Source organism: Chiloscyllium plagiosum, chromosome 30, assembly GCF_004010195.1.
Source record: "Chiloscyllium plagiosum isolate BGI_BamShark_2017 chromosome 30, ASM401019v2, whole genome shotgun sequence".
Classification (NCBI taxonomy): Eukaryota; Metazoa; Chordata; class Chondrichthyes; order Orectolobiformes; family Hemiscylliidae; genus Chiloscyllium; species Chiloscyllium plagiosum.
The window spans coordinates 37074936-37092784 of NC_057739.1; the positions used below are offsets into that span (position 1 = coordinate 37074936).

General features: G+C 41.0%; 1 protein-coding gene across 3 annotated transcripts in view; it reads left to right on the forward strand.

The window, feature by feature from the left end:
* The window catches only part of LOC122564925 (neuronal calcium sensor 1), a 185111-nt gene that overhangs the window by 131041 nt on the left and 36221 nt on the right, over nt 1-17849 (forward strand). The window lies entirely within an intron of this gene.

Here is a 17849-nt window from a genome sequence, read left to right on the forward strand (position 1 = left end):
GCCTGGGAACCCTCCAACCACAAGGGATGAACTCAGATTTCTCCAGTTTCGTCATTTCCCCTCCCCCCCCCTTGTCTCAGTCAAATCCCTTGAACTCAGCATCGCTTTCCTAACCTGCAATCTTCTTCCTGACCTCTCCGCCCCCACCCCATTCTGGCCTATCACCCTCACCTTGACCTCCCTCCACCTAAAGCATTTTCAACGCCCCTCCCCCAAGACCCTCCTCCCTACCTTTTATCTTAGCCTGCTGGACACACTTTCCTCATTCCTGAAGAAGGGCTTATGCCCAAAATGTCGATTCTCCTGTTCCTTGGATGCTGCTTGACCTGCTGCGCTTTTCCAGCAACACATTTTCAGCTATGTATATATGTGTGTATGTGTGTGTCTGTGTGGTGGTGGGAGGGGGGTGGATTGTGAGTGTCTGTGAGAGAGAGTGTATATGTGTGTGTGAGTGTAAAGGTGTCTAAGTCTGTGAGAGGGTGCATGTGTGAGTGTAGCAGTGTGTGTGTGTGTGTGTGTCGTGCAATGGTGGTCACCTGTAGTGTGACATGAACCCAAAGTCCCATTTGAGGCCTCTCTATGGGTACCGAATTTAGCTATCAGCCTCTGCTCAGCCACTTTTCGCTGCTGCCTGACCCGAAATCCGCCTTTGAGGATGGTCACACGAAGGTCCGAGGTCGAATGTCTTGGACCACTGAAGTGTTCCCCAACTGGGAGGGAACACTCCTGTCTGTTGATTATTGTGCAGTGCCCATTCATCTGTTGCCGTAGCCTCTGCTCGATTTCACCAATGTACCATGCCTGAGGGCATCCTTGCCTGCAGCGTATGAGATAGACAATGTTGGCTGAGTCGCATGAGACCCGCCACGTACATGGTGGGAGGTGTCCCCATACATAATGGTGGTATCCATGTCCACACTCTGACACGTCTTGCAGCGCCTACCGTGACAAGGTTGTATGGAGTTGTCCTGAAAGCTGGGCATTCGACCTTGGACCTTCGGGTGACCATCCTCCAAGGCAGACTTCACATAAGCAGCAGCGAAAAGTGGCCGAGCAGAGGCTGATAGTTAAGTTCGGTACCTGCAGAGAGGACCTCAACCAGGACCTTGGGTTCATGTCACACTACAGATGACCACCATTGCACTGTACACACACAGACACTCCTAGACACACACATGTACACACAGGCACTCTTATACACACGCACGCACACATAACCATATACGTTTGTGGGTGAATTTGTACTTGCAGAGTTACATTGTACTTTGCTCAAAAACTGCATGAATCCATGTAAGATTCTGTTAATTCATTTTTAGATTAGAATCAGTCTAAACATTATGGCACAGACAGCAGCACACAGGGGACTAACACCTTCAACACATTATCTGGGCTGACACCAATTGTTAAAGTTAACCTGAGAATATAACTTTTAAAAAAAGTTTTGTGATTTACATATAATGAAGTGAAACTAACATGGTCTCTCTAACAGATAAGAGACCTAACAAACAATCAAGATATTTTTCAATGTATAATTTCAGTTACATCACACTGTAAACTTTTGCTATAAATTCTGTGTCTTACAATTGTACACTCCACAACCACCTGATGAAAGAGCAGCGCTCTTAAAGCTGGTGCTTCCAATTAAACCGGTTGGACTGTAACCTGGCGTTGTGTGATTTTTAACTTTGTACATCCCAGTCCAACACCGTCATCTCCAAATCATTTATTACCCGAAGGTTGAAAATCTGTTGTTCAACCTTTGAACTTGTTTTATTTACCAGATTAGAGAATGTTATTGATCCACGAACTGTTATCAGATTGGGATATTCTGCGTTAGTGAACAATCGGTGGGTGGAGAGGATGATGCATGCTGGGGAGGGATGATTCTGAAACTGAAGGTGCCAAATCTAATCTAGGGTTGGATCCTTATAATGATGCTAAGGCTAAAGTGATTTGTGTGTCAGATTCTGAACACAAGTCATTTGACAGTTTTCAAAATATTTTAATTTTGCTGAAGGATATTTTTGTTGAATTAATGCATTTAATAATTATATACATTTCAAAATGGCAACCACCAATGACAGTGATTCTCGTTTTACACTAGAGGTCAATCTTTGTTTGTCAAGTGATTTGAGAGGTTTCAGATGTTGTCTCATATGCCATGATCTCTCATATTTAAGACAGAAACAGAAGAGCAGACGTGGTGAGCCAAATGGTAAACAGAAGTTAGAATGATTGAGATATTATTTGAAAGTAAGACTCATGGTATGATGTATTGCATGTCTTTCTGTGGCATGTGAGGCATTTTAGCATGTGCATGGAAGAAATTTTATGTGGTGTATTACAGAGCACAAGTTTCATTGTGCAATTCCTATTGTTTGGTGTGAGCAATGTGTACCATCTACACAAAATACAGGAAAGTGGATATTGTTTCGATATTTCCAAATTTAGGTTCACAAATATTCCAATTACCAACAGGATGAGAAGGTTCCATTCTGCAACAATCCACTTAAAAATGTGTTGAATATAGCTTGAGACAGGTGGTTTACAAAGACTAATTCTTAGTTGAAGATAGTGAACTGCAGTTTAGGATGGTTCTTTTACTGTTCTTTGGATTGCAGTTTTGAATTATTAACTGAAGTGACTGCATGCCAAAGTACTGGTTAATTGGAAAATAATTGTCTTGAGGGTTTTTATTTGCAAAGGAGCTATTGTTCTCTTCCTTTAAATCAATTTTAAGGATTCATATTCCAACTAACTTCTAAAATATAAGCTTGTATTTCATGTTGTGGAATTGTTTTTGAAAAAAAAATCAAAATTAAATCAAAAGGATAATTATGCACTATTGTGCACAAGTACATGTGGCTTTTTAAAATTAATATTGAAATCTCAAATAGTATTAATTGAATTTATTCTATTTTTATATACTGCAATGATCTAAGCTGAAGGTACTACTGGACAAGTCAGATTCCAGAGTGAAACCTGGTTTGATAGATTAGGGGCTGAATTTTCCTACCCACTGAATGATGTGGGCATGAGCAAGAAAGTTGGGTGAGTTATTTATCCTAATTTTGTCATCATCTCAGTTCACTGACATGCAATTCTAAATGTCCCATGTGCCAGATGGAACCGAGATGACATAAAAGTCGGAATGGTAACCTGGCAATTCCAAATTCCTATTTGCTCCTGTGGCCTTCTGCTTTAGACACCAGGCACCAACTTCTCAAGTTATATTCCATGGGCAAAGATTACATGAAACCGATGTCACTAAGACCTCCAGGCCCCTGTCAGCAAAATAGAGAGCCAATTTTTGACTGACATGTCTGGGACAACTGTAGGGAATCATGCAAGGCAGCTGGAGATTTCCATTGGTAGATTGGGACCAGGATGAGCCACAAAGATGGCTCCGGCACCAGGAATCTTGGAAGGTACTGACAGTGGTAGTAGAAGAATATGATATGTATGATGCTATTGATGCATGATGTACAGTTCATGAGGTGAATTTGGGAAGATAGGAAAACATATGTGGGCCTCACTTATATGAGTCTTGCCAAATTTGAAATGTGGCTAATTACTGATCAAATTCAGCCCTGATACATCAAAGAAAATAAGCTTATTACACCACAGCAATAAAACAAACCATATATATACACACACACACAAATACAAGTAAAACTATTAGATCATAACACAAGGATTAAAATAAAGTTTCAACCTATTTCCCAACATTATCTGTTAAAGATACTTCAATCCAGAGAAATTACACTCCTATCTCAACTCCTTAAATGTTGACTTAGCTGACTCCTTCTAGTTTATCTTTCTTGAACTGTACAGAAAATTTTATAATTCTTCTCTGAATCTTTATAAATACACAAAAAAAACAGGTGCAGTGCAGGCTTGGGGGCTGATAAAAGGCTGGAACTAACCAGTCGTAATCTAATTAAAAGGTTATTGGTTGAATGTTACACAGTGCATAAAACTGGAGTGGAATATTTAATGTGTTCAGCGTTGAAGTAAGAATACTTCTATGGTTTCCTCCAACTAAATTATTGTCAAAAGAGTAAAATATCAAGTTGAAGAGAAATTTGTTTCTCAAATTTTGTTTGACTTACTTTCTCTTTAAATCAATCTTTGTATAATTTCAATAATAATAATAATGATTTCATGAATTGTTGATTACTATGCCCACTCAAGTTTTAGTTAAAATTATTTTCATGTGAGTATTTTGAGCTGTATGACTTTGGGTAACTTACTTCACATCGAAGCAGATTAAATCATGAGTTTAAAGCTACGACATTACTTAGCAGAGGGCAGCAGTCAAGCATTGCACTTTGTCTTTTACTTAATCCATTTCTTTTTACCCCTTTGACATGTGCGTACTTACTGCTGCATGCTCTTTGACCACATCCACTAGGTCATTTTTAACGAATATAGTGAATTTTAGACTATTGGATTCCTGGGCATCAATATAGTTCTTTGAAAGTGGCATTGCCAGTAGCTAGGTGGTTAAGAAGGTGTTGAAGCTTCTTAAAAAGGTTAGAAAGCTTGCCTTCATTGCTGAGACAATTAGAATAGGAGTTGGGACATCATGTTGAGGCTGTACAGGATATTGATGAAGCCACTTTTGGCGTACTGTGTATGTTTCGGGTTGCCCTGATATAAATTGAAGAGAGTTCAGAACAGATTTACCAGGATGTTGCCAAGACTGGAGGTTTTGAATTATAAGGAGAGGTGGTTTGCTGGGACTTCTTTCACTGGAGTGTAGGAGGTTTAAGGACGTAGTTTGAGTTGCTAGCCGAGAGGCTGTTTTATCCTGGATAGTATTGAATTACTTGATTATTATTGGAGCTGCATTCGTCCAGACAAAAAGAGAATATTCCATAACATTGTTGACTTATTCCTTAAAAATGGATTTAGAGAGTGAGGAGTGAGTTACACACTACAAAACTCCCAGCCTCTGACCTGCTTTTGTAGCCACTGTATTTACATTGCTGGTCCAATTCAGCCTATTGTCAATGTTAATCTACAGAATATTGGGGATTCAACTATGGAAATGGCATTGAAAGTCAAGAGGAGATGTTTAGGTTCTCTCTTATTGCCTGCTGCTTGTGTGGTGTGTAAGTCACTTGCCATAAAGCAGCTTAAGTCTGAATGTTGTCCAGGTTCTGCTACAAATATACACAACTTGTTTCAGTATTTGAGTAGTCTTGAAAGATGCTGCACATCAAGAAACATCCCCAGTTTTGACCTTATATATGGAAGATCATTTGATGAAGCAACTGAAGACGGTTGAGCCTAGGATATTTTTGAGGAGCTCCTGGGGTCGTGTCTTGAGACAAACGAATGGCTTCCCACAACTACATCCATCACTCCAACCACTGAAGAGTTCCCACTGATTCTAATTTACTAGAGGTCCTTGATGCCACACTTGGTCAAATGCTGCCTTGATGTCAGTTATCCTCACCTAGTCTCTTGAGTGTACATTTGGACAAGATTGTAATGAGATCATGAGCTGAGTGACCATTATGGAATTCAAACTGACCACTGGTGAGCAGGTCCTGGAAGAGTCCTTGGGACAGCACTGTCAATGATACCTTTCATTACTCTGCTAATGTTTGAATAGACTGATAGGGTAGTAATTGATCGGGGGTTTGATTTGTCCTGCTTTTTCTGAGAGTTGTATAATTTTCCACATTATACTGTCAGTGCCTGTGTTGCAAATGTACTGGAATAGCTTGGCTCTGCAACTACTATCTGGAGCATAATTATTACTACTAACTAATACACAGAGCAAATAGCCTTTTCAGTATTCAGTGCCTTCAGCTGTTTTTTTGACGATATCATGCTAAATAGTAGCACTTCTGAGTTGAAACATTTGAATTCAATTAGCACTCTAGAAACTTGAGCATGTAATCTTGGCTGACACTTCAGTGCAACATTGAATGAGTGCCATACTGTCTTTTGGATGGGATGGGATATTACCTTGAGGATCTAACAGTTCTCTCAATTGGATATAAAAGATCCCATGAGCTTTTTTGACAAATTGAGTAGTACTGGCCTGCATTTATCCCTTAACCAATAATATAAAAACATTTTATCTGATCTTTATGACAGTCTGTTTGTTGGATTTGCTTGCTGAAACTGGTTGCTATGTTTCCTGACTACAATTCCAAAGTTGTTCATTGGCTGTAAAATGTTTTGGTATAAATGCAAAATACTGCAGATGATGGAAATCTGAAATAAAAACAAAGTGCTGGAGAAACTCAGTAGGTCTGTCAGTAGGTCTTGGAGAGAGAAACCAAGTTAACATTTTAACTCCAATATGATTCTTCAAATCTCTCCAAGATGCTGCCAGACCAAATGATTTGGGATGCCCTGAGGTGGTGCAATGAGCTGTAAAAATGCAAGCTTTTTTCTTTCTTTGTGCTTCTTACCTTAAAATTGCATCCCCATGGTCGTAGGCCCGTTTTGGAGGAAAAGTTTCTTCCTATCTACTCTGCCACTCAGAACTGTGCACACCTCAATCAGATCCCCCTTAGCCTTCTCTGCTCTAAGGAAAACATCCCCAACCTATCTAGTTCTCTTCATAGCTGAATCACTTTAGACTAGATAATATCCAGGTTAACCTCTTCTGTAACTAGTACAGTCACATCTTTCTGTAGTGTCGTGACCAGAATGACACACAGCACTCCAACAGTAGCCCAATTAATGTTATATACAGCTCTATTACAATCTAGTTGCTCTTGTATACAGTTTTTGTTTGGGAATATTTCTTTGAATCATCTTGTGACTGTTCCTTGACTAATAAAAACAAGTATCCCATAAGCATTCTCATCCACCTTTTTTATCTGTCCTGCCTTCAAGAATCTACAAACATATACACCAAAGTCCTTCTGATCCTCTATACTTCCTAGGGTCCTGCAATTTAACATTTATTACCTTGCTGTGTTAGTCCTCCCAAAATGCATCATCTCACAATTTTCAGATTAAAGTCCATTTATCACTATTCAGCTCCCTGTCCAGCTTGATTTTATCATCTTGTAGTCTAATGCTTTCTTCCTTGCTATTTATCACACCATCAATTTCATATCATCTGTGAACTTACTGATCGTACCTCCTATATAAACCATAAACAGAAACCCACCCAGCACAAAACACTGTGGTACACCACCGGACACAGGCTTCCAATCATAAAAAATATCTTTTGACCATCATTCTCTGCTTCCTGCCACTAAGCTAATTTTGGAATCAATTTGTCAAATTGCCCTGAATCCCAGGGGCTCTTCGCCTTTTAACCACTGTGTCATTGGACCTTGTAAAAAGCCTTACTGAAGTCCATGTCGTAATCCACAAATCTAGTCACCACCTCAAAAAAATTCAACTAAATTTCACTTTCCGTGATGGTCAGATTTGAAGCTAAGTGCCCAGACCATTAGCCTGCAGTCCTGGATTACTAGTCCAGTGATACTTCAATTACTCTGCCTGCCATTTTCTTATTATAATGGTGAAATTTAAAATTCCCCAAATTAACCATATTCACTCAAGATCATAGAGGCTGTTTAGTGTCAATAATGAAGATGTTTTTTTAAAATCCTTTTTTTAAGAGGTGTTGCCCATCTCTAAATATCTTTGAACTGAGTGGCTTGGTAAGTCAATTCAGAGGGCAGTTGGTAATCAACTACATTACTCTGGATCTGGCACTACACGTTGGCCATACCAGATAAGGACAGAAGCTGTCCTTCTCTAAAGAATTTTACTGAATCAGATAAGATTATAATGACAATGAATTATAGTTTCTAGTTACTCTCATTTAGACTTGCTTTCAAATGCAAATTTTTAAAATTTAATTTAAATTCCTTTACCTGCTCTGCTTGGATTTGAACCTGTTTTTACGTCAAGACAAAACCTGCAACAGGGAGAATACTTGTCAATTCTATGATATCTCAGTAAATCAAATACATTTAACAGTTCTGAAAAAAGGTCACTGTACCTGAAACGTTAACTCTGATTTCTCTCCACAGATGCTGCCAGACCTGCTGAGTTTCTCTAGCAATTTCTGTTTGTGACATTAAACAATGCATCCTTTGAAGAAGCAGAGAATCAGTGATAGCAACTTACTGATTTCTGTATTTAACTGTGGCCTCCTGAAATTGTGTTTTAGAAAAGAAATGATGAGAAAACAGATGATTTTGATGTGGTTACGAGAAAAGATTTTACTTAAAATTGCATATTTACATAATTAAAATGATTAATGTTTTAATGTCAATAGTAGAAACATTGCTTTTCTTCAGCATAATTTTAGAAACTTTTAATTAAATGAAATCTATGAGAATTGACATAATTTGTTTGTATCATATCTACAAAATGGGAGTAAGCAACATCAAAATCATCCGAACTATCGTCATTCTTTTGTTGTCCAAAATAATTTCCACACACTGGCTGCCCAGTGTAATGTTTTTACTTCACTCAAATCCAATTATTGTATGGATCAGATCATGCTGACCAACTAGCCATGCCTGGGAGGCCCATAAATATAACAAACAATTGATACCAGAGCTTCAGCTGCAGAAGCTGCCGTTTGCCATGTGGCAGTCAGCCAGTATTTGAAATAGACATCACTGCAGTTTGGAGGTTGCGTGGGATCTTCTTTCTGTACCTCGTGATCAGCAATTAAAAACACGAAAAAGAATAAGAAAATAAGATGGCCTATTGAGCCTGCTTCACTTTTCATGAAGATCGTATTTAAATTTCTACATCAACTTCATCTGCTTCTCTAATCCTCATTTTACTGATATGGGGCTAGGGAAAGATCAGGGCAGGGATATGGTATGAGGTGCACTCACATTGCAGAGTTTTGTTTACACAATTCATTGAAGTACATACTGTAGCACTCCTTTGATGCAGTATCAATGGTGAACTTGACAGTGTAGGCAATGTAGCTGTTTCTCATGTCTTGAGAATGATTCCTGATGAAGGGCTTATGCCCAAAACGTCGATTCTCCTGCTCTTCAGATGCTGCCTGACCTGTTGTGCTTTTCCAGCACTACACTCTGGACACTGATCTCCAAGATCTGCAGTACTCACTTTCTCCCTGTTTCTCATGGCTGGCAAGCGGAGAAATAGGGATCATTATCTCAAATAAGGGATCGTTTGGGATTGCTGTGTGGAGAAACTACTCCATTCATAGGCTTTTTAAATACGAGGAATTCTCCATCCAAGAGGGCTTTGGATGCTCATCAAGATGCCATCACTTGCCTGCTTCCCACATACTTAGTGAGAACTTCCCACTGAAGATAGCAGCAGAGTAGGGCTCCTCGCTAGACCTTGTCTGCTCCAACCGCTTTTCTTTCTTCTTCCTTCTTTTCTTGCTTTTTTTCTTTCATTTAGTCCCTTAATCTTTAGAGTTTGGTAGTGGTGGCAGCAGCTGGGGGACTTGGACGGTGGGCCACACCACTGGGCGCAGTCAGCGGAGTCGTGGCTTCATCGATGTCTGGAGCGGTACCAGAGGGGTACTCTGCAGCGAGGTGGCTAGTGCGGCAATGGAGCATAGCAGTGGCTGGAGCTCATGCGAGCCCGCATGGCAACAGTGCCAGTTTGCGATGAGGCAGTGGGGAAAGATGGTTCTATTTGCTAGCCCTATCTGACACTATTTAATGGTAATTTTTGTATTTTTAAAATTATAAATTTATTGTTGTTTTTAAAGGTTTGCTCAGGTAGTTGTTTAATATTTTCTTCATACCATAACTCATTTTTGACATTCATGTTTAATGTCGTGCCAAAACAGATCTCAGGCAAGTGTGGCTGGATTTCTTGCTGAAAGGGAATGACTCAAAAGAAGCCTTATTGTCTTTTCTGATGTAGTAAAAGTGCTTACTTTTACTTCTTGTTTTTATTGAAATTTTGGAAATGACCAGAAAGTCTGGCCGTATCTGTGTAAAAGCAGGGGTCAGTGACCCTTCGTCAGAGGCACAAGATTGGTTACATGGCCATCCAGGAGATAGAAATGACAAAACAGAGAACCATAAATTCATTCTGCACTAAATTCCAGATTATTAGCAAGGGGTCACATTCACAACATCTCACAAAACTACCACCATACATTCATTCACCCTACCGAAAATACCACTAATTATGACAAAAGGGGAACAATATTTATGCACTTGCTCTCACATTTCCCATGTATTACATTCTAAAGTAGCCTACTGGAAGAAAGGATCATTAGGAGTAGTACAAGGCCTCCACTTCACCATTAAAGCATAAAATGTGGGGAACTGTCAGAATCTTGTGGCAACTGTGAAATAAATTCAAGTAATAATACACTCAAAAGTTGGTCAGCCACTCAATCTGTGGCTATTAAAGCCTAGGACATTAGAATTTAAGCATGTGCTACAAGGAAAGATGAGCAACTCTCTGTACTACCACCATTGTGACCCTTACAAGAACCGTGCATCTCAGAGTATGTGCTAGTATTAAATCTATGCAAAAAAGCCATAGCCATATTACTGGAGCTGCAAGCACTCATGTTGTCCTATTGTCAACTAAAGGGAGCAGGTTTGACCCAAGGATAGATGTGGAAGAATTGAAGTTTGGAGCCTGTGGTCTACTGCCTGGCCTCGGGTACTGTCATGATGCCAAAGTAATAGAACTGGCCTGTTGAGTCCTTCAAAATGGGACTTGTATTGCTTAATAGAAGCAATTCAGCTTTCAAGAGTTAATGGTCCATCTCTGCTGGCAGTTTGTGAGATTCAATATGGTCAGTGTCACAATGTAGCCGAATAGCATGAGGTTTTTAATGAGCACTTGTTCTACTGCCAATCATCATCATCACTGGCAGTCCCTCACAAACGATCTTGGAGTATCTGTTTGGGTGAACTTCACAGCACAGAATCAAATAAGTTAAGTGTTTTAAGTGGCCTACAGAAAGTCTGCAGTAGTGAGTAGAGTGGGCTCTTGAGATATGTCTCTTGATTAAACTTAAAATATAAGCCGTAACTATTAATCTAACCTGGGGCAGTGTTTTGTAGAGGAATAAGACAGTGTTATTTTCTGGGTCTGTAGATTGTGAAGGAGCAAAACGGCCTTAAGTAGAGTGGTATGTGCTTCTTGTCAGATGTGGGATTTTAAAGAGAGTTTAAGAGTTACTGCGGATTATGTCTGCAATAAATGCTGTTGGTTGTGAATCTTATCAGATCAAATGGATTGATTGGAGAGACAGTTAGAGACATTGAGGAATTTGCAACAGCAACAGTATGTGATGGATGGCAGTTATAGGAAGGGGGGAAAGTCTCAGATACAGTCACATAGATGGGTTAACTCCAGGAAAGGTAAGAGAGGTAGGTACCTAGTGCAGGTGTGTTCTGTGGCTATACCCGTTTCAAACAAGTATGCTGTTTTGGAAAATGTAGGGGGTGATGGATTCTCAGGGGAACGTAGCACGAACAGCCAAGTTTCTGGTATTGAGACTGGCTCTAATGCAACGAGGGGTACGTCGGGTTCCAAGAGATCAATTGTGTGAGGAGATTCTGTAGTCCGAGGTACAGACAGACGTTTCTGAGGCCAGCAGAGAAAAAGCAAAATGGTGTGTTATTTCCCTGGTGCCAGGATCAAGGATGTCTCAAAGAGGGTGCAGATGTTCTCAAAGGAGAGATGGGCCAGCAAGAGGTCATTGTCCAATGACATAGGAAGAGAAAAGGTTAAGATTCTGAAGGGTGATTACAGAGAGTTAGGCAGGAATTTAAGAAGGAGGTTCTCGAGAGCAGTAATATCTGGAATACTCCCGGTGCTAGTGAGGGCAGGTATAGGAGAATAGAGCAGATGAATGCATGGCTGAGGAGCTGATGTATGGGAGAAGGATTCACATTTTTGAATCATTGGAATCTCCTTTGGGGTAGAAGTGACCTGTACAAGAAGGACGAATTGCACCTAAATTGGAAGGGGACTAATATACTGGCAGAGAAATTTGCTCGAGCTGCTCAGGAGGATTTAAACTAGTAAGGTGGAGGGTGGGACCCAGGGAGATAGTGAGGAATGAGATCGATCTGAGACAGGTACAGCTGAGAACAGAAGTGAGTCAAACAGTCAGGGCAGGCAGGGACAAGGTAGGACTAATAAATTAAATTACATTTATTTCAATGCAAGGGGCCGAACGGGGAAGGCAGATGAACTCAGGGCAGGGTTAGGAACATTGGACTGGGATATCCTAGCAATTACAGAAACATGGCTCAGGGATGGGCAGGACCGGCAGCTTAGTGTTCCAGGAGACAAATGCTACAGGAAGGATAGAAAGGGAGGCAAGAAGGAGGGGGAGTGGCATTTTTGATAAGGGATAGCATTACAGCTGTGCTGAGAGAGGATATTCCTGGAAATACATCCAGGGAAGTTATTTGGGTGGAACTGAGAAATAAGAAAGGGATGATCACCTTATTGGGATTGTATTATAGACCCCCTAATAGTCAGAGGGAAATTGAGAAACAAACTTGTAAGAAGATCTCAGCTATCTGTAAGAATAATAGGGTGGTTATGGTAGGGGATTTTAACTTTCCAAACATAGACTGGGACTGCCACAGCGTTAAGGGTTTAGATGTACAGGAATTTGTTAAGTGTGTACAAAACACTTTTCTGATTCAGTTATGTGGATGTACCTACTAGAGAAGGTGTAAAACTTGGCCTAATCTTGGGCAATAAGGCAGGGCAGGTGACTGAGGTGTCAGTGAGGGTGCACTTTGGAGCCAGCGACCATAATTCCATTAGATTTGAAATAGTGATGGAAGAGGATAGACCAGATTTAAAAGTTGAAGTTCTAAATTGGAGAAAGGCTAATTTTGTCGGTAATAGGCAAGAACTTTTGAAAGCTGACTAGGGGCAGATGATTGCAGGTAAAGGGACAGCTGGAAAATGGGAAGCCTTCAGAAATGAGATAACGAGAATCCAGAGAAAGTATATTCCTGTCAGGATGAGAGGAAATGCTGGTAGGTATACGGAATGCTGGATGACTAAAGAAATTGAGGGTTTGGTTAAGAAAAAGAAGGAAGCATATGTAAGGTATAGACAGGATAGATCGAGTGAATCCTGAGGAGAGTATAAAGGCAGTAGGAGTATACTTAAGAGGAAAATCAGGAGGGCAAAAAGGGGACATGAGATGGCTTTGGCAAATAGAATTAAGGAGAATCCAAAGGGTTTTTACAAATACATTAAGGACAAAAGGGTAACTAGGGAGCGAATAGGGCCCCTCAAAGATCAGCAAGACGGCCTTTGTGTGGAGCTGCAGAAAATGGGAGAAACACTAAATGAGTATTTTGCATCAGTATTTACTGTGGAAAAGGATATGGAAGATAGATGGTGACACCTTGCAAAATGTCCAGATTACAGAGGAGGAAGTGCTGGATGTCTTGAAATGCAGAAAGGTGGATAAATCCCCAGAACCTGATTAGGTGTACCCGAGAACTCTGTGGGAAGCTAGAGAAGTGATTGCTGGGCCTCTTGCAGAGATATTTCTTTCATCGATAGTCACAGGTGAGGTGCTGGAAGACTGGAGGTTGGCAAACGTGGTGCCACTGTTTAAGAAGGGTGGTAAGGACAAGCCAGGGAACAGTAGACCAGTGAGCCTGACCTCGGTGGTGGGCAAGTTGTTGGAGGGAATCCTGAGGGACAGGGTGTACATGTATTTGGAAAGGCAAGGACGGCTTGGGGAGAGTCAATATGGCTTTGTGCCTGGGAAATCATGTCTCACAAACTTGATTGTGTTTTTTGAGAAAGTAGCAAAGAGGATTGATGAGGGCAGAGCGGTAGATATGATCTATATGGACTTCAGTAAGGCGTTTGACCAGGTTCCCCATGGGAGATTGGTTAGCAAGGTTAGATCTCACGGAATACAGGGAGAACTAGCCATTTGGATACAGAACTGGCTCAAAGGTTGAAGACAGAGGGTGGTAGTGGAGGGATGTTTTTCAGACTGGAGGCCTGTGACCAGTAGAGTGCCACAAAGATCGGTGCTCGGTCCACTACTTTTTATCATTTACATAAATGATTTGGATGTGAGCATAAGAGGTACAGTTAATAAGTTTGCAGATGACACCAAAATTGGAGGTGTAGTGGACAGCGAATAAGGTTACCTCAGATTACAACAGGATCTTGACCAGATGGGCCAATGGGCTGAGAAGTGGCAGATGGAGTTTAATTCAGATAAATGTGAGGTGCTGCATTTTTGGGAAAGCAAATCTTAGCAGGACTTATACACTTAATGGTAAGGACCTAGGGAGTGTTGCTGAACAAAGAAACCTTGGAGTTCAGATTCATGGCTCCTTGAACGTGGAGTCGCAGGTAGGTAGGATAGTGAAGAAGGCGTTTGGTATGCTTTCCTTTATTGGTCAGAGTATTGAGTATAGGAGTTGGGAGGTCATGTTGCGGCTGTACAGGACATTGGTTATGCCACTGTTGAAACATTGCATGCAGTTCTGGTCTCCTTCCTATCTGAAAGATGTTTTGAAACTTAAAAGGGTTCAGAAAAGATTTACAAGGATGTTCTCAGGGTTGGAGGATTTGAACTATAGGGTGAGGCTGAACTGGCGGGGCTGTTCTCCCTGGAGCATTGGAGGCTGAGGGGTGAACTTGTAGAGGTTTACAAAATTATGAGGGACATGGATAGGATAAATAGACAAGGTCTTTTCCCTGGGGTCGGGGCATAGGTTTAGGGTGAGAGGGGAAAGATATAAAAGAGACCTAAGGTGCAACTCTTTCACGCAGAGGGTGGTACGTGTATGGAATGAGCTGCCAGAGGAAGTGGTGGAGGCTGTTACAATTGCAACATTTAAGAGTATATGAATAGGAAGGGTTTGGAGGGATATGGGCCGGGTGCTGGCAGGTGGGACTAGATTGGGTTGGGATATCTGGTCGGCATGGACAGGTTGGACCGAAGGGTCTGTTTCCGTGCTGTACATCTCTATGATTCTATTCCACTCTCAGGATGAGTCCATGAGAACAGTCCAATAAAGCATCCACAGAGTCTGCTACATGGGCAGAAGGGTGGTCGTGGGATGTAGTTGGTGTAGCTGTACATTCCTTATGCTGTTTTGCCTGGCTTCTGCCTTCTTCCGACAGCAAACCTTGAGGTGCTTAACACCTTCCCGAATGCTCCTCCTTGACTTTGGACAGTCTTGGGCTAGTGATTCCAGTTGGTATGAATGCCGCACTTTGCCAATGAGGCTTCGAGGATATCCCTATAATGTTTCCTCGGCCATCTAAGGCTAGCAAATAGAACCTATTTTATCTTCTTACTTTAGAAGCAAGGCTAGAGTGAGAATAGACTAGGCTCCAAATCCTGGTCAGTAGTGAAAAGCAAATGCTCAAAACGTCAATTCTCTTGTTCTTTGGATGCTGCCTGACCTGCCATGCTTTTCCAGCATCACATTCTCATCTCTAATCTCCAGCATCTGCAGTCCTCACTCTCTCCTACCAGTAAATGAAATGATTTGTGTTTAATTTGCATTACTTCTACTACATTACACTCTGAGTTGGCTTCCTCTGGAATTCATACATAAGTTGGGTTGGAAACAGGTTGTCTTTCAGCTTAAGTTTCCTCTTCTAGCGCAAAGTGTTAATCGATTTTTGGGAGGAAGGTGGTGCTCCTTCTTAGAGTGCATATATGTGTGTTCATCCATCTGTGCCCCAGATTCCAGCTTCTCCCTTACACCCCCTCTCTCACTCTTTCCTTCTGACACATTCTCTTGTTTCCCTACAAGAGCACCATCAAGAGGGAGGGAGAAGGAGCTATTTGCCATGGGACACTGTCAGAAGGAGAGAGGGGAAGGGAGGAAGGAGGTTGTGACATTGGATTAGAATGTCAAAGCCAATGCTAGGGCTACCACAACATAACAGAGGAAATCAAGAAGGGCCTTCTAGATTATAGTTGATGCAGGTCCGTGAGCTACCAGATGATGTAAGAAGGAATGTCCATGGAATCTGGCTTCTACTACTGGGCTAATGATTGCTGTTCAGAAAAAAAAGCAATCATTGGCCAATTAGCCCTCAATCAGGATTGTCTGCATGTCAGCTTGGTTATTTTAGACGCTGACCATACCAGTCGACAGGCTACTTGGTCAATGAGTCCTGTTCTGTAATATGTACAGGTATTGGTTAGTACCATCTACACCACCTCTCTGAGACCTGGAGTTGCAGCCTACATTGTCTGACCATCAAGGTTCTCTGACAGTTCTATGACAGTTCCGGTGAGCTTAACTACCTTGAAAGAAAAGAGCAGCAAGAGCCGAGAGCCATTACCAAAATGTTACACACCATTGCCACTATCCTGACTTGAGACAAAATTGTCATTTCTTTGTCATCCCTGGAACTTCTTGAGGTACAGAAATGTGGGAGCACCTGTGGATTTCAAGAGTAACGACAGGTAGTCAATAAGTATTTTGCTTATATTTTGTTAATGATTACAGCTTTTACAGTTACAGCTAGTGACCTGTTATGTTTGCTTGTTCATATGACCTAGTACATTTTTGTGGAATATTGACTCATTAAAGGAAAAGATTGTTTGAATTTAATAATTTTTAGGGACTAATTCAATACTGTCAGTACTGGAAATTTGGGAGCCACTAGTAATATTAGAAATGTCTATTCCCAATCACTCCACTTTGTCAGCACTAAGAATCAATTTTGCCAAACTTGCAAGACAGTTCACCTTATCAGAATGGGAATGTCGATGGTAAGACTTGTTTAAAGACACTCAATACCTGATTGGGGAACCTGCCAAAGGGAATGGAGTGCCATATGAGAACTGACACCTACATTTGGTACCAGTGCACATACCTCTTGTCCATGAAACATCTGCTTGAGTTGCCCCATGATGCTGGGCATCGATGGGTGTATTTCCAGCCAATACCTCCCTGTGACAATGCTGAACAAAATAGCTGCTGACTTCTGGCAAACAACTCTCAGTAGGCGTGAACTACACCTCAGGGTCCTGATCCCAGGGAAGGAGGCCAATGGGCTCTCAGCTCTCTGATTGGCACATCTCCAAAGGTGGCAATATAGTTTCTCTGCAGCTGGCTGGCAAGATCCCATCACCTCTGCAAGATTCCACCCTATGTGTGAGTAATGTAAACTGCACACTATTGAGATTGCAACTGTTATTTGAAAATCTCTGGTCTAGATCTTCCAGCTTTTACAGTGTTCATTTGTAGTTGTGTTTTATTCTTATTCTCAATTATGTTTTTTAGACAATTTACTCAAATATTTAAACAACATAACATACAAAATAGAAAACAGAATTAAAAATAGCAGAAATGGAAAATTTGGCACTTCATGTCTGTTCTGCCATCAATAAAATTGTGAGTTATCTTTTTGTGTTTTGTATTTGCTATTCCTACCTATCCCTGATAATCTTTGATTTCTTTGCCTAATAAGAATCTCTACCTCTGTCTTAAAAATATTTAATGACCCCATCCTTACCGCACTGTAAGGCAGAGAGCCAAAGGTTCTCCAAAGAATCACAGCCCTCGGAGAGAATATTTCATCCTCGTCTTTGATTAGAAAGGGTGACCTCTTGTTCTAAAACAATTCTCCCTAGTTTTGGACTGACCCACATGAGGAAACAGCCTTTCTTGTCAAGTTCATTCAGAATCTATACACTTCAATCAAATCACCTCTCATGCTTCTAAGCTCCAGTGGAAATATGAATGTTTGTTATGGCAAAGTGGTACATCAAGGTTTTTACATGGTACTGTGCTGGTGACCAAAGTGATTCATGCCATTGTAACTTGCTCCACTTTTGGGGATAAAAGGTAAAACAGAGCATTGGGTCTTCATGGAGAAAGTGAGGACTACAGATGCTGGAGATCAGAGTG